We start from the raw sequence: 14,604 nt of genomic DNA on the forward strand, positions 1-14,604 counted from the left end.
TCTAGAATGATAAAATCATCAGTCTTTGTGATACACTGCAGGCTTTTTGATCCAGCGTGCTTTTATTGTTCCCTGAAACAGGTTGAACATTTTTCTCTCTCCAACTTTCCATTTTTTTAAAAGTATTATTCATAAATCCTATTTTGGGGATTTTTAGTTTTAAGTTTATTATTGTCATGTGTACCGAGGTGAAGTGAAGAGTTTTGTTTTATATGCTATCCAAACAGATCACATTAAAAAACGAGCCAAACTTAAGTGCAATTGGTAGAGAAAAGGGCAAGATACAGAATGCAGAATATAGTTCTCTGCATTGTAGCACAATAGTTCCAGGAACAAAGTCCAATGTTCGTAATGGAGTAGAGTTAAATTGCATAGTACCCATAAGATCATAAGATACGGGAGCAGAATTATGCCAATTGGCCCATCGAATCTACTCCGCCATTCATTCATGGCTGATCTACCTTTCCCTCTCAACCACACTCTCCTGCCTTCTCATAACGTTTGACACCCTTACTAATCAAAAATGTATCAATCTCCACTTTAAAAATAGCCAATAACTTGGCCTCCATAACCGTCCGTGGCAATCAATTCCGCAGATTTATCACCCTCTGGCTGAAGAAATTCCTCCTTATCTCCATTCTAAAGGTACGTCCTTTAATTCTGAGGCTGTGCCCTCAGATCCTAGACTCTCCCACTACTAGAAATGTCCTCTCCGCATCCACTCTATGTAGGCCTTTCAGTATTTGGTAAGTTTCAACATGATCCCTGGCTTATGTCAGCAAACAAACTAAATCTGGCAATTAGATGTATGTTTATTTTTTATAGGTGATCAAGACTGAGGGAGGAATGTTATCCAAATAAAAGGGAGAGTGCAGAGAAGATTTATGAGGATGTTGCCAAGACTTGACAGCCTGAGCTATTGGGAGATGCTGGGCAGGCTGCGACTGTATTCCTTGGAGCCCAATAAGCTGTGGGTGATCTTTTTGAGGTGTACAAGATCATGAGAGGAATAGAAAGGGTGAATAACAGAGTTCTTTACACAGAGTAGGGGAATCGAATGATAGGACATACGTTTAAGGTGAGAGAAATGTATTTAATAGAAAACAGAAGTACAACTTTTACAAAGGTGCAGATAAGCCTGCACAGATAATAGGTGGCACATTTGCTCAGCAGTAGAGTTGCAGCCTCACAGCGGTAGAGTTGCAGCCTCACAGCGCTAGAGTTGCAGCCTCACAGCGGTAGAGTTGCAGCCTCACAGCAGTAGAGTTGCAGCCTCACAGCGGTAGAGTTGCAGCCTCACAGCGGTAGAGTTGCAGCCTCACAGCGCTAGAGTTGCAGCCACACAGCGGTAGAGTTGCAGCCTCACAGCGGTAGAGTTGCAGCCTCACAGCGGTAGAGTTGCAGCCTCACAGCGCTAGAGTTGCAGCCTCACAGCGCTAGAGTTGCAGCCTCACAGCGCTAGAGTTGCAGCCTCACAGCGCTAGAGTTGCAGCCACACAGCGGTAGAGTTGCAGCCTCACAGCGCTAGAGTTGCAGCCTCACAGCGCTAGAGTTGCAGCCTCACAGCGCTAGAGTTGCAGCCACACAGCGGTAGAGTTGCAGCCTCACAGCGGTAGAGTTGCAGCCTCACAGCGCTAGAGTTGCAGCCTCACAGCGCTAGAGACCTGGGTTCTATCTGGACCTCGGGTGCTATCTGTGCGGAGTTTGTACCTTTTCCCTGTGTTTAGAGTTTTAGTTTAGAGATACAGTGCGGAAACAAGCCCTTCGGCCCACCGGGTCCACACTAACCAGCGATCCCCATCCAACACACTAGGGACAATTTTACACATACACCAAGCCAATTAACCTACATACCTGTACGTCTTTGGAGTGTGGGAAGAAACTGAAGATCTCGGTGAAAACCCACGCAGGCACGAGGAGAACGTACAAACTCCGTACACACAGCAGCCATAGTCAGGATCGAACCCAGGTCTCTGGCGCTGTAAGGCAGCAACTCTACCTCTGCGCCACCATGCCGCCCTATGACTGGGTTTTCTCCGGGTGCTCCGGTTTCCCCCCACGTCCCAAAGATGTGCAGGTTTATAGGTTAATTGCGTACTGTAAATTGCCCCCAGTATGTAGGACATAGAACTGGAGTACAGGTGATTGATGGTTGTCGTGGACTCAGTGGCCCGAAGTGCCCATGGTGGTGGGTATATGGAATAAGCTGCCAGAGGAAGTAGTTAAGGCAGGTACTATAACAAAATTGAAAAGACATTTGGGCAGGTACATGGATAGGAAAGATTTAGAGGGATATGGGTAAACACAAGCATGTGGGAATAGATGAGGCTTGTTGAGCAAGTTGGGCCGAAGGGCCTGTTTCCGTGCTATATGACTATGCGAGCTCTCTTCAATACATTCAATCAGATTGTTTTTTAAAGATTCACTTTAATCACAGACCCCGGAAGATGGCCCTCTAGTTTATTACATTATCCACAGGATAGATTTACCAACAATCCAGTCAACCCATGGGACTGTAGTCGGCTAAGCCGGCAACATGTGCTGGCATCTTGGCACATCGCTCAGAATAGCAATCTGAGGAAGGGTCCCAACGCGAAACCTCACCCATCCTTTTTCTCCAGAGATGCTGCCTGACCTGCTGAGTCACTCCGGTACTCTGTGTCTACCTTCGCTCAGATTAGCAATTTATAAACTCAGAATGAATTAATGATACTTTCTTTTCACATGTGACATGTCACAATGAAATTCTTTGTTTTACAAACCATACACAAAGTATGCAATGAGTTGCCACGTATAGGGCACCAACAAAGTTACAAGTGTTCAATGTAGTCCCCAATGGTGCCTCTTTGTTCTCTTGGCGCCCCCCACAGGCTGGGTCCCTCATTCAATCAAAACAACCAACTGAATCAAACCCTGAAAAATGGCCACATATATATAAAAGATTTTCAATCTTTCAAGTGGAGAATTCTCTTTAAAAATTGACATTATTTGGCTAATCAATTATTAAGTCATTCCCTGAATTTCTTGTTCTGAACTTCCTGTCATTTCTAATCCAAAGACGTACTGGTTTGTTGGTTAATTGGTTAAGTGTAAATTGTCTCTAGTGTGTATAGGGTTGCATTAGTGTGCGGGAGTCGCTGGTCAGCGCGGACTCTGTGGGCCTAGGGGCCTGTTTCCGTGCTGTATCTCTAAACTAAACTAATGTTTAAGAAAGAAGTGCAGATGCTGGAAAAATCGACGGTAGACAAAAATATGTAGAAACTCAGTGGGTGAGGCAGCATCTATGGAGCGATGGAATAGGTGTCATTTCGGGTCGTGACACTTCTTCAGACTGATGTGGGGGAGGGGGGGGCGGGAAGAAGAAAGGAAAAGCGGAGACAGTGGGCTGTGAGAGAGCTGGGAAGGGGAAGGGAAGGAGGGAGAAAGCAAGGACTACCTGAAATTAGAAAAGTCAATGTTCATACAGCTGGGGTGTAAATTACCCAAGCAAAATATGAGGTGCTGCTCCTCCAATTTGCGGTGGGACTCACTCTGGCCATGGAGGAGCCCCAGGACAGAAAGGTCGGATTCGGAATGGGATGGAGAGTTGAAGTGCTGAGCCACCAGGAGATCAGGTTAGTTAATGCGAACTGTGCGGAGGTGTTGGGCGAAGTGATCGCCAAGCGTGCGCTTGGTCTCACCGATGTAGAGCAGTTGACACCTAGAGCAGCGGATGCAATAGATGAGGTTGGAGGAGGTGCAGGTGAACCTCTGCCTCACCTGGAAAGACTCTTTGGGTCCTTGGATGGAGTCGAGGGGGAAGGTAAAACGACAAGTGTAGCATTTCCTGCGGTTGCAAGGGAAATTACCAGGGGAGGGGTTGGTTTGGATGGGAAGGGACAAATTGGCCAGGGAATTATGGAGGGAGCGGTCTTTGCGGAAAGCCGAAAGGGGAGGAGATAGGAAGATGTGGCCAGTGGTGGGATCCCGTTGGAGGTGGTGAAAATGTCAGGATTATCTGTTGTATGTGACGGCTGGTAGGGTGGAAGGTGAGGACTAGGGGGACTCTGTCCTTGTTACGAGTGGGGGGATGGGGAGTGAGAGCAGAGTTACGGGATATAGAAGAGACCTTGGTGAGAACCTCATCTATAGTCGAAGAGGGGAACCCCCGTTCCCTAAAGAATAAGGACATCTCCGATGCCCTGGTTTGGAACACCTCATCCTGGGTGCAGATGCGGCGTAGACGGAGGAATTAGGAGTAGGGGATGGAGTCCTTACAGGAAGCAGGGTGGGAAGAAGAGTAGTCCAGATAGCTATGGGAGTCATCCATTATTTTAAACTGCCGGCGGGACATCAACTACCTCAACTTCTTCACTCCCCTTACTCATTCTAACCCCCCCGAACGTACAGCCCTCCACTCACTCTGCAACAACCCAGACTGGGTGATCAAACCTGCCGTGGTAGTCTGGCGCGCTGATCTCTATCGCTCTGAGGTCAGACACCTCCTCCTACTTATCCTTGGACCATGATCCTTGGACCATGACGAGCACCAGGCCATTATCTCAAGCACCATCACTGGCTTCATCACTTCCGGCTCCCTGCCCTCCCAAGCCTCCAACCTCATCGTTTCCCAGCTCCGCATGGCCCGATTTTACCTTCTCTCCAAAATCCACAAACCTGACTGTCCTGGCAGACCCATTGTTTCTGTTTGTTCTTGTCTCACCGAACTTATTCCCACATACCTCGACTCCATCCTATCACCCCTACCTATGTCTAAGATACCTCACACGCTCTTCGTCTCCTCCATGACTTCCGTTTTCCAGGCCCCCACTCCCTCATCTTCACCATGGATGTCCAGTCACTCAACACCTCCATCCCCCACCAGGAGGGTCTTCAAGCCCTCCGTTTCTTCCTTGACCGCAGAACCAACCAATCCCCGTCTACTGATACTCTCCTCTACCTAGCAGAGCTGGTCCTTACCCTCAACAACTTTTCCTTTGACTCCTCCCATTTCCTTCAAATCCAAGGAGTAGCTATAGGCACGCGCATAGACCCCAGCTATGCCTGCCTCTTTGTAGGGTACGTCGAATAATCCTTCTTCGTGGCATACCGTGGCCCTAGCCCCGAACTTTACCTCCGCTACAATGATGACTGCATCGGTGCTACTTCCTGCGCCCATGCAGAACTCACTGACATCATCCATTTCATCACTAACTTCCATCCGGCACTCAAATACACCTGGACAATTTCCAACATCTCCCTACCGTTTCTAGACCTCACTATCTCCATCGCAGGTAACTGACTACTGACCGACATCTACTACAAACTCACTGACTCCCAATTCCTCCGTCTACGCCGCATCTGCACTCAGGATGAAGTGTTCCAAACCAGGGCATCGGAGATGTCCTCATTCTTTAGGGGTTCCCCTCTTCGATTATAGATGAGGCTCTCACGAGGGTCTCTATACCCCGTGACTCTGCTCTCACTCCCCATCTCCCCACTCGTAACAAGGACAGAGTCCCCCTTGCCCTCACCTTCCACCCTAGCAGCCGTCACATACAACAGATAATCCTCCGACATTTTCGCCACCTCCAACGGGATCCCACCACTGGCCACTTCTTACCATCGCCTTCCCTTTCGGCTTTCCGCAGAGACCGCCTCCTCCGTAACTACCTGGTCAATTCGTCCCTTCCCACCCAAACCAACCCCTCCCCTGGTACTTTCCCTTGCAACCGCAGGAAATGCTACACTTGTGGCTTTACCTCCCCCCTTGACTCCATCCAAGGACCCAAGCAGTCTTTCCAGGTGAGGCAGAGGTTCACCTGCACCTCCTCCAACCTTATCTATTGCATCCGCTGCTCTAGGTGTCAACTGCACTACATCGGTGAGACCAAGCGTAGGCTTGGCCATCGCTTCGCCCAATACCTCCGCACGGTTCGCATTTAACCAACCTGATCTCCCTGTGGCTCAGCACTTCAACTCCCCCTCCCATTCCGAATCCGACCTTTCTGTCCTGGGGCTCCTCCATGGCCAGAGTGAGTCCCACCGCAAATTGGAGGAGCAGCACCTCATATTTTGCTTGGGTAGTTTACATCCCAGCGGTATGAACAATGACCTCTAATTTCAGGTAGTCCTTGCTTTCTCCCTCCTTCCCCTCCCCTTCCCAGCTCTCCCACAGCCTACTGTCTCCGCCTCTTCCTTTCTTCTTCCCGCCCCCCCCTCCACCCCCACATCAGTCTGAAGAAGGGTCTCAACCCGAAACATCACCTATTCCTTCGCTCCATAGATGCTGCCTCACCCACTGAGTTTCTCCAGCATTTTTGTCTACCTTAAGCTAAACTAATGTTGAGAACTGGTACTCAAATATATATATATATATATATATGCGTTCAGAGTTAAATAATGGGTTAATAATGTCAAATAGTTATGCAGATTCAATTAACGACTAAAACAATCAGGTCACTGATGAAACTGGTACTCAATTACGGAAGAGGCCCAAAAGAATATGTGTTCAGAAACCAAAATAATTTATCAATAGTGTCAAATAGTTATGCCGGTTCAATCAATTATTAAAACAATCTGCTCACTTGTGAATCTGGTTAATTACAGAAATTATGAGAACTGGTACTCAAAAATATGTATTCAGGAACCAAAATAATAAAAGTGTTAATAATAGCAAGTAGTTATGTGGGTTCAATTAATGATTAAAACAATCAGCTCACTAGTGAAATTAATTTATCCAAATTATTACTCTTTCAGATAAGGTCGTGTGCTTTCAACTGTAGAAATTTGCCACGAGAAACAACGGCTTTTGAGCTCCAGTTTAAAAAAAAAAATTTTGTTAATCCCTCCAGCAAATCAAAGTAAGCATATTTCCGTTATCTTTCTTTTCCTTGATGTTCCAGGTGGAGGAAAACGTTGGAGGGCTATTAAGCCAAATGCAGGCAAATGTGCCAATATGCCAACTTGGTTGCCATGGACAAGATGGGGCCCAAATGCCTGTTGCCGTGTTGCATTGCTCTGTGACTCTGACTATCTGATTTTAGTATGTTTTAAATTAAGCACCATTTCCAAGACTAAGACATTTTCCAAGTTTACAGAATCGAGATAATGCCTGATGTTTTCAGAATGAAACAGACATTTGAGCTTTCTGTGTGCATGTATGTGATGCCCCTTTAGAATACCCGAGCAATCTACTCCTTAATCCTTCCCACCCGTAACTCGTCAAAGCAAGTTACCAGGTGCAGAACACTAAATATTTTGAAACATGTCACTGCTCTCTGTGTTTTATGCCTGTACTCACCTGGGCATCTGTACCAAAGGAATAGTAAATATTCTTGAACAATAATTTTAAGTTTAGTGTCAATCTCTTAATTGTTTACCTCATTGAAGTAGGTTAAGTTGAATTAGGATATACAGGAAAACACGTTGCAGGTATAGCATGGATTTAGATTTCCTATCACACAGTAGAAAATTCACGTCTTATCAGCACGATTTCTCAAAATCTACCACCATCCAAAATTGGTTTAGCTGAAGCAAAAACGTGTTAGCTTAGTTTATTATTGTCACGTTTACTGAAAGCGGCATGGTGGCGCAGCGGTAGAGTTGCTGTCTTACAGCGCCAGAGACCTGTGTTCGATCCTGACTACAGGTGCTGTCTGTACAGAGTTTGTATGTTCTCCCTGTGGCTATGTGTGTTTTGTCCAGATGGTCGGGTACCCTCCCACACTCCAAAGACGTGCAGGTTTGTAGGCTAATTGACTTCTGTAAATTGTAAATTGTCCCTAGTGTGTAGGCTAGTGCTAGTGTACGGGATGATTGATGGTTGGCTGAAGGACCTGTTTCCACACTGTATCTCTGAAGTCTAAGGTACAGTGAAAAGTTTTTGTTTGTGTGCTATCCAGTCAATAAAAAGAGTATGTATGAATACAATCAAGCTGTCTACAGGTTCAATGGTACTTTGTTGAATGTCACGTGTACTGAGATACAGTGAAATTCCTTTTTGCATACAGTTCAGTAAAAGTATTATTGTACATCAGCACAATCTTAGTTAAGTACAAGTGAATGGGAATAATACACAGAGACAGTATAGAAGAGTCGCCATGTTTAGGCACAATTTTTCATGATTCAAGTCCCAAGTTGTTAAACAGTACACAGATAAAGGATAAAAATACAGCATTTAGTGCATGATATAGCATGGTCGTTGTAAAAAGTCTGATTAAGGGCCAATGAGGTGGATGGGAGGTCAGACACAAAGCTGATTGGAAGGGCATAAGTTGACTTTTATGATTATTTTACTTTGCATTCAATCATTACCACTATATTCCGCACTCCTGCCTCAGAATAGTTTTCCTGGTAGAGCACAATTAATTAAAGCAGCCACGTTGATGATGTTAATTTGCTGACACTGGAGAAAAGATCAAATGGCTGTGGGAATACAGGCTTCAGTTCATTGGCAATGAGACAGGGCGTCAGTAATTCATTCAGCAGGGATCAGTCCATGGCTGAACAGATCTTGCATGGTAGACAGTTTTGTGAGTTCTTCCAGATGAGATCTATGAGCCATTGATCTCTGACATGTTGGTCTGTCAAACGTCTGGTGTGAAGGAGATGATAAAGATGGAGGTGACGAGCAGGGAATTCAGATCTTTGAACTCTAACACCTTTTAGATTATTATTCAATGTGAATGAGCCATTAATACAACAACTGTCAATTAATTGAATTACTTACGAATAGCTCCAAAGAAGTAAAATTGTTCTTTTACGGGGAAAAAAACAGGGTGTGAAACATCAGCGAGCAAACCGTGATTGCAATACTGAAGGCATGATTGATCAAACACCTTAAAAATGAACGAATTTCTGGAAAAAAATAAACATACACTAAATAGACCAATTTAAAATATTAATATTACAGACTGGGCGGGGTTAGGTACCATTTAATGAATTGCTGAAACAAATTTTATCTGGAAAGTTAAACCAGTAGTGAGTTTAAATGATGGTGATCTTGAATATGAAAATGTTTATTATTAATATCTAAAATGTATATTATTTGGAAGTATTAATTAAGAAAATGAATGCAATTTAATAAGCAATGATTGAATGGCAGATTAGACGATGGGCTGATTGGCCTAATTCTGCTCTTATGTCGTGGTATTATGGTATTAATTTGAGGATATTGATGTCTATCTGGGAAGTAGAAATATAAAACAATAATCATAACTATAAACACAGAGTAATAGCATTGATCAGACCACACTAAACTTTGTTGTGCATGATTCTGGTTACCAAGTGTGAAAACCATTGATAGGACATAGAGAAAAGTAACTAGACTAATCTAAACTAGATGGAGAATGAACTAGTTATTGAAATGTCTGCTCTAAAAGGCAATATAGAATATCACTACAACAATAACCCAACTAATCTTTGTTTATATAATTAAATCATTTCTTTATTAAGGAACTTTTTTTTAATGCTTAGTGCACAAACTAATTATTCATTAGCAGCGCTGATTACTCACTGATATCATTTACGGTCATTTAGTAGCCACCTCAAATAGGGTTTAGTGGTCATTAAGCCCTATCTACTAATTAAAGTTTAATTGCTACTAGAGATAGACACAAAGTGCTGGAGTAATTCAGTGGGTCAGGTAGCATCTCTGGAGAACATGGATCTCTGAAGAAGGGTCCTGACCAATAACATCACCTATCTATTTACTCCAGAGTTGCTGGCTGAGTTACTCCAGCACTTTGCATCTAGCGTTGGTATAAACTAGCATATTTAGTTGCTTCTTATTATATTTAATTACGACTAATTAATTTCTTAATTTGTTGGATTGCCACAGCTTCACAATCATTAAAAGCTTTTTTCACAACGTGATCAGGGCAACACCGGATGGAAAACTTTGTGGCTGGTATCAAATGACTCAAGGTATGTGTTTTCTCAGCTTATGGGCTCTCATCTTTAAGGTATTGATGCAGGCAAAAAAGCAACAAGGGTTGTGCCCCAGTAACTGTGGAGGTCAAACACGTTCCGTAAGTAAGCAAGAAGCTAGCGTCCAGGGAGTGTGGAAGCCATAATCATTCAGGAAATCTTGTTGGTGAGGGGTAGTTGTTGAAATTTGTTCTTGCATTTTGTTGAAATTCAACAGTTATGATGTCAAGTTCCCTCTGTCTTTTCAGGAAAAACAAGCTGACATCAGGCCCCAGCTACAGATCACCGCTTTAACATGTCAATCTCAATCTCAGTTAGGATTTTCCTTTTCCATGCTGGCAGAGCCTTCTCCAACAAACTGTGGGTTTTGTGCTCCATCATTTACTTCTATGAATTATCTATGTGGTCATTAAAGAATTGGTGTGCGTGCATAAGATCCAATGAACGATTAATTGCTGTTCATTTGCTAATGAACTAGTTACAACATCCAACAAAATAATCAAAACAAATAGGTTAGAAACGAGGAACTGCAGATGCTGGTTTACCAAGGAAAGACACAAAATGCTGGAGTAAATCAGCGGGTCAGTCAGCATCTGTGGAGGACATGGATAGGTGATGATTCGGGTCAGGACCCTTCTTCAGACTGATTGCAGGGGTGGGGGGAAAGAAAGCTAGAAGAAAGGAGTGCAAGAAAAAGTACGGCAAATCATAAGTTAATCAGTTCGAAGGCAACAGTTGATTGAATTGAAATTAAGTACAGACCGAAACGTGGGAATTACTGGATTAAAAAGTATTATGTTTTACTTGCACAATTCACGCATGTTATTTCCTAATCTCACAACCTTTTGTCTCCTTTTCATCTCTGGCCTTTACCCACCCATCTGCCAGTCAAGCCTCTCTCACCTGTATTCAGAAATTCATAAGTTGTAGGAGCAGCATTGGGCCATTCGGCCCATCAAGTCTAATCCGCCATTCAATCATGGTTGATCTATCTCTCCCTCTCAACCCCATTCTCCTGCCTTCTCCCCTTCACACCTGACTTTGCCTAGACTTAGTTCCTCCCACACTGTTACTCAACATTGGGCAGCAAGCTTTCGCCATTCTGTATGGTTATGTGCGCCGTCTTCCACCCTCGTTAGGCTTGTGTCCCGGGCTTCCATATCCTTTTGGAATGTTTGCCTCCATGTGAGTTTTGGTCGGCCTCTTTTCCTTCTTCCATCAGGTTGCCATGTCATTGCTAGCTTAGGTGCACGTTCTGGTGACATTATGAGTACATGCTGCAAATTTCATCCTACGTACCTCTCTGTCGGGAGCTCGCAGGTCACAGGCTGGTGCCTGTTTTCCGGAGCTCCCGCGGCAACAGCTGTGTCCGCTGGACCACCCCGGGCCGCGGAGCTTGAACCGGCCCGTTCGCGGAGCTCGGTGAGCCGCGGGACTTGACTTACCATCGCCCGGTGGGGTATCGCCTCAGCGCAGAGGGAGAATGAGGAGGGAAGAGACAGTAACCCTAAGATTTTTGCCTCCATCACAGTGAGGAGGTGCCTGGTGAACTCACTGTGGTGGATGTTAATTTATGTTTATTGTGTGTTTTGTTGTTTATTATTATATGTATGGCTGCAGGCAACGACATTTCGTTCAGGCCGAAAGGTCTGAATGACAAATAAAGGATCTATCTATCTATCTATCTGTCCTTGCTGAGAGGCTTTGTGACAGTTTCACGGTAGATCTGACACCCGTGCTAATCAAGAATCCATCACTCCATTGACGGCCTCCATGGCCTTCTGTGACAATGAATTCCACCTATCACTGAATCTGAAGTCTGAAGAAGGGTTCCTTTTTCTCCAAAGATGTTGCTTGACTTGCTGAGTTACTCTAGCACTTTGTGTCTATCTTCAGTATAAACCAGCATCTGGAGTTCCTTTCTATACACCTACCTGAGTGGGATAGAAGTCAGCAATGGGCAACAGTGACTGAGAACTCTCACTTGCTATTGATGTTAAAATTGGAAAGAATGTAGAGAAGATTTACGAGGATGTTACCAGGGCTTGAGAACCTGAGCACTAGGGAGAGGTTGGGCAGGTCGGGACTGAATTATTTGGTGTTCAAGAGGCTATGGGGTGATCTCCTAGATCACCCATATGAGATGGTGATAAGGTCATAAGGAATAGAAGTAGAATTAGGTCATTCGGCCCATCAAGTCTACTCCACCATTTCATCATGGCTGATCTATCTCTCCCTTTTAAGCCCATTCCCCTGCTTTCTCCCCATAGCCTCTGACACCTGTACTAATCAATAATCTATCTATCTCTGCCTTAAAAATATCCACTGACTTGGTCTCTTCTTTGCCTTCTGTGGCAAAGAATTCCACAGATTCACCACCCTCTGACTAAAAATAAGGGTCAAAAGGTATGGGGGAAAGGCAGGAGAATGGGGTTGAGAGGGTAAAATAGATCAACGATGATCAAATGGCAGAGCGGACTTGATTGGCCGAATAGTCTAATTCTGTTCCTATGTCTTATGGTCTAGGAATAAAGTATATTTTCTTAACAAAAATGCATTTGTCTGTTCAGCGAGTATTATTATTTTAATTATCAATTTCTTTTTTTGTAGTTTGTCTGGCCCACCTCAGCTCAGCTGGATTCGGTTCCCAGTAGGTTAGTTAGAATGACAGGTGCAGGAGTGAATGTGATGTCTTTTTTTCACTGCACCATCTCAGTGGAATAGGCACGTATAATCTCCTCCATATGTTCATTCAAAATGCCAGCAGAATAGCAGAGGTGTAATCTTGCTTAAATTGCACAGGTTATCATGTCAGCTGCAACCACTTTAGTAGCGCCCTTATTTATAAATTATAGGGTTCTAGATTTAAATCCCATTCCCGCATCTTGTGCACTTGGTTTTGTACCTTCCCTTACCCCCAGTTTCCCCCTCCCCGACTCTGTCTGATGAAGGGTTTCGACCCGAAACATCACCTATTCCCTTTCTCCAGAGATGCTGTCTGAACCGCTGAGTTACTCCAGCATTGTGTGTCTCTCTTCTTGCACACGTAATCACAGGCTGGGTCTGCAGTGAGGGAGTCGTGGACTGCACGAGGCTACTGCCTTTCACTGACTCGTTAAACTGAGACCCTGCCGCAAAATCTCTTGGGTGAATATAAAAGATGCCGTCAAAGAGGAGATGGGCACTTATCCCTTGTGTCCTAGGCAATGTATCCATCAATCAATATTTCTGCAAAAATTAAAAAATTAAATTTAGGGTTAGACCTCTTTAAAAACATATCTGCTGCAAACAGCGATGAAACTAGATGGTTTAAATGAAAGATTGGATGCTGCTGAATTGGCAATTTGTAATGTTAATTAGCTATGTTTGTTGTTATAATTATGTGGTCTTCTGCTGTGTTTATTAGGCAATTAGCATGTAAATCCAGGGGGAGCTGCAGTATGTGTCTGGAACATGCAGAGGAGCTAAATTCAAGCTAGAAACTCACATATGGAGACCCTTGGACTATAAGGTCATAGGGATAGGAGTAGAATTGGGCCATTTGGCTCATCAAGTCCACTCCGCCATTCAATCATGGCTGATCTATCTCTCCCTCCGAACCCCATTCTCCTGCCTTCTCCCCATAACCTCTGACTGCTGTAAATCCCATCTATGTTTGATTGGCTAGGCGATTGTTTCGCTGAACACCTTTCCTCAGTCTGCCTAGGCCTACACGATCTCCCAGTTGCCAAACACTTTAACTCCCATTCCCACTGACCTTTCTGTCCTGGGCCTCCTCCACTGTCAGAGATGAAGTCTGCAAATTGGAGGAACAGCACCTCATATTTCACTTGGGCAATACAACCCAGTGGTATGAATATTGATTTCTCTAAAGTTGTAACCCTTGCATCCCCTCTCTCTCCGTCCCTCCCTCACACTAGTTGTCGTACCAATTTCGCTGTCGTCCTCGTTGCGTTTCACTGTCTGTATAACTCGTTATCTCCTACCCCACAGCCAACAATGGGCCATTGTAAGCCCCACCTTCCCTAAATCATTGTTTGGTTTTGTATATCTTTCATTCATTTGTTATATATGTACCTATATCTCTCATTTCCCTGACTCTCAGTCTGTAGGAGGGTCTCAAAACAAAATATCACCTATTCCTTTTCTCCAGAGATGCTGCTGGACCCGCTGAGTTACTCCAGTTTTTTTGCGTCTATCTCTGGTGTAAACCAGCATCTGCAGTTTCTACCTACATATTTTAATCGGAATTTACTGGACCTTATCTTAAACGCTATTCACGTTATTTCCTTTATCATGTATCTGTACACTGTGGACGGCTCGATTGTAATCGTGTATTGTCTTTCCACACACTCGTTAGCACGCAACAAAAGGTTTTCGCTGTACCTCGGAACATCTGTGTCTAGTTCCACCCTCCTCATCTCCACTTCCACCCCGACTACATTTGTGGCCCTTTTTACTCTCCTTATCTGTTTCTACCTACAGCAAACGCCCCCCCCCCCCCCAAAAAAAAACTCTAACCATCCTCTTCCCCTATCCAGCTCTTTCAGCTCCTGTATTAACTAGTGTCCTTCTACCACTGGACATTGAGGGGCAGAGTCGGGTGGGAACACCCCTCAAACAAGCAAAGGGATATCAGCCCAGGGGGGGGGGGCACATGAATGGCAATGGTTTTTGTTTATATTAGTGAGTATG

General features: G+C 44.4%; 1 long non-coding RNA gene across 1 annotated transcript; it reads left to right on the plus strand.

Moving 5' to 3' along the window:
- The first annotated feature begins 6,728 nt into the window (after positions 1 to 6,728).
- LOC116974390 lies at positions 6,729 to 10,460 on the plus strand. The gene is made up of 3 exons (XR_004412353.1): positions 6,729 to 6,842; positions 9,821 to 9,906; positions 10,158 to 10,460. It is a non-coding gene; the product is annotated as an uncharacterized LOC116974390 (long non-coding RNA).
- Positions 10,461 to 14,604: the final 4,144 nt, after the last annotated feature.

The sequence above is a fragment of the Amblyraja radiata genome, chromosome 6 (assembly GCF_010909765.2).
Source record: "Amblyraja radiata isolate CabotCenter1 chromosome 6, sAmbRad1.1.pri, whole genome shotgun sequence".
In the NCBI taxonomy this organism is placed as follows: domain Eukaryota; kingdom Metazoa; phylum Chordata; class Chondrichthyes; order Rajiformes; family Rajidae; genus Amblyraja; species Amblyraja radiata.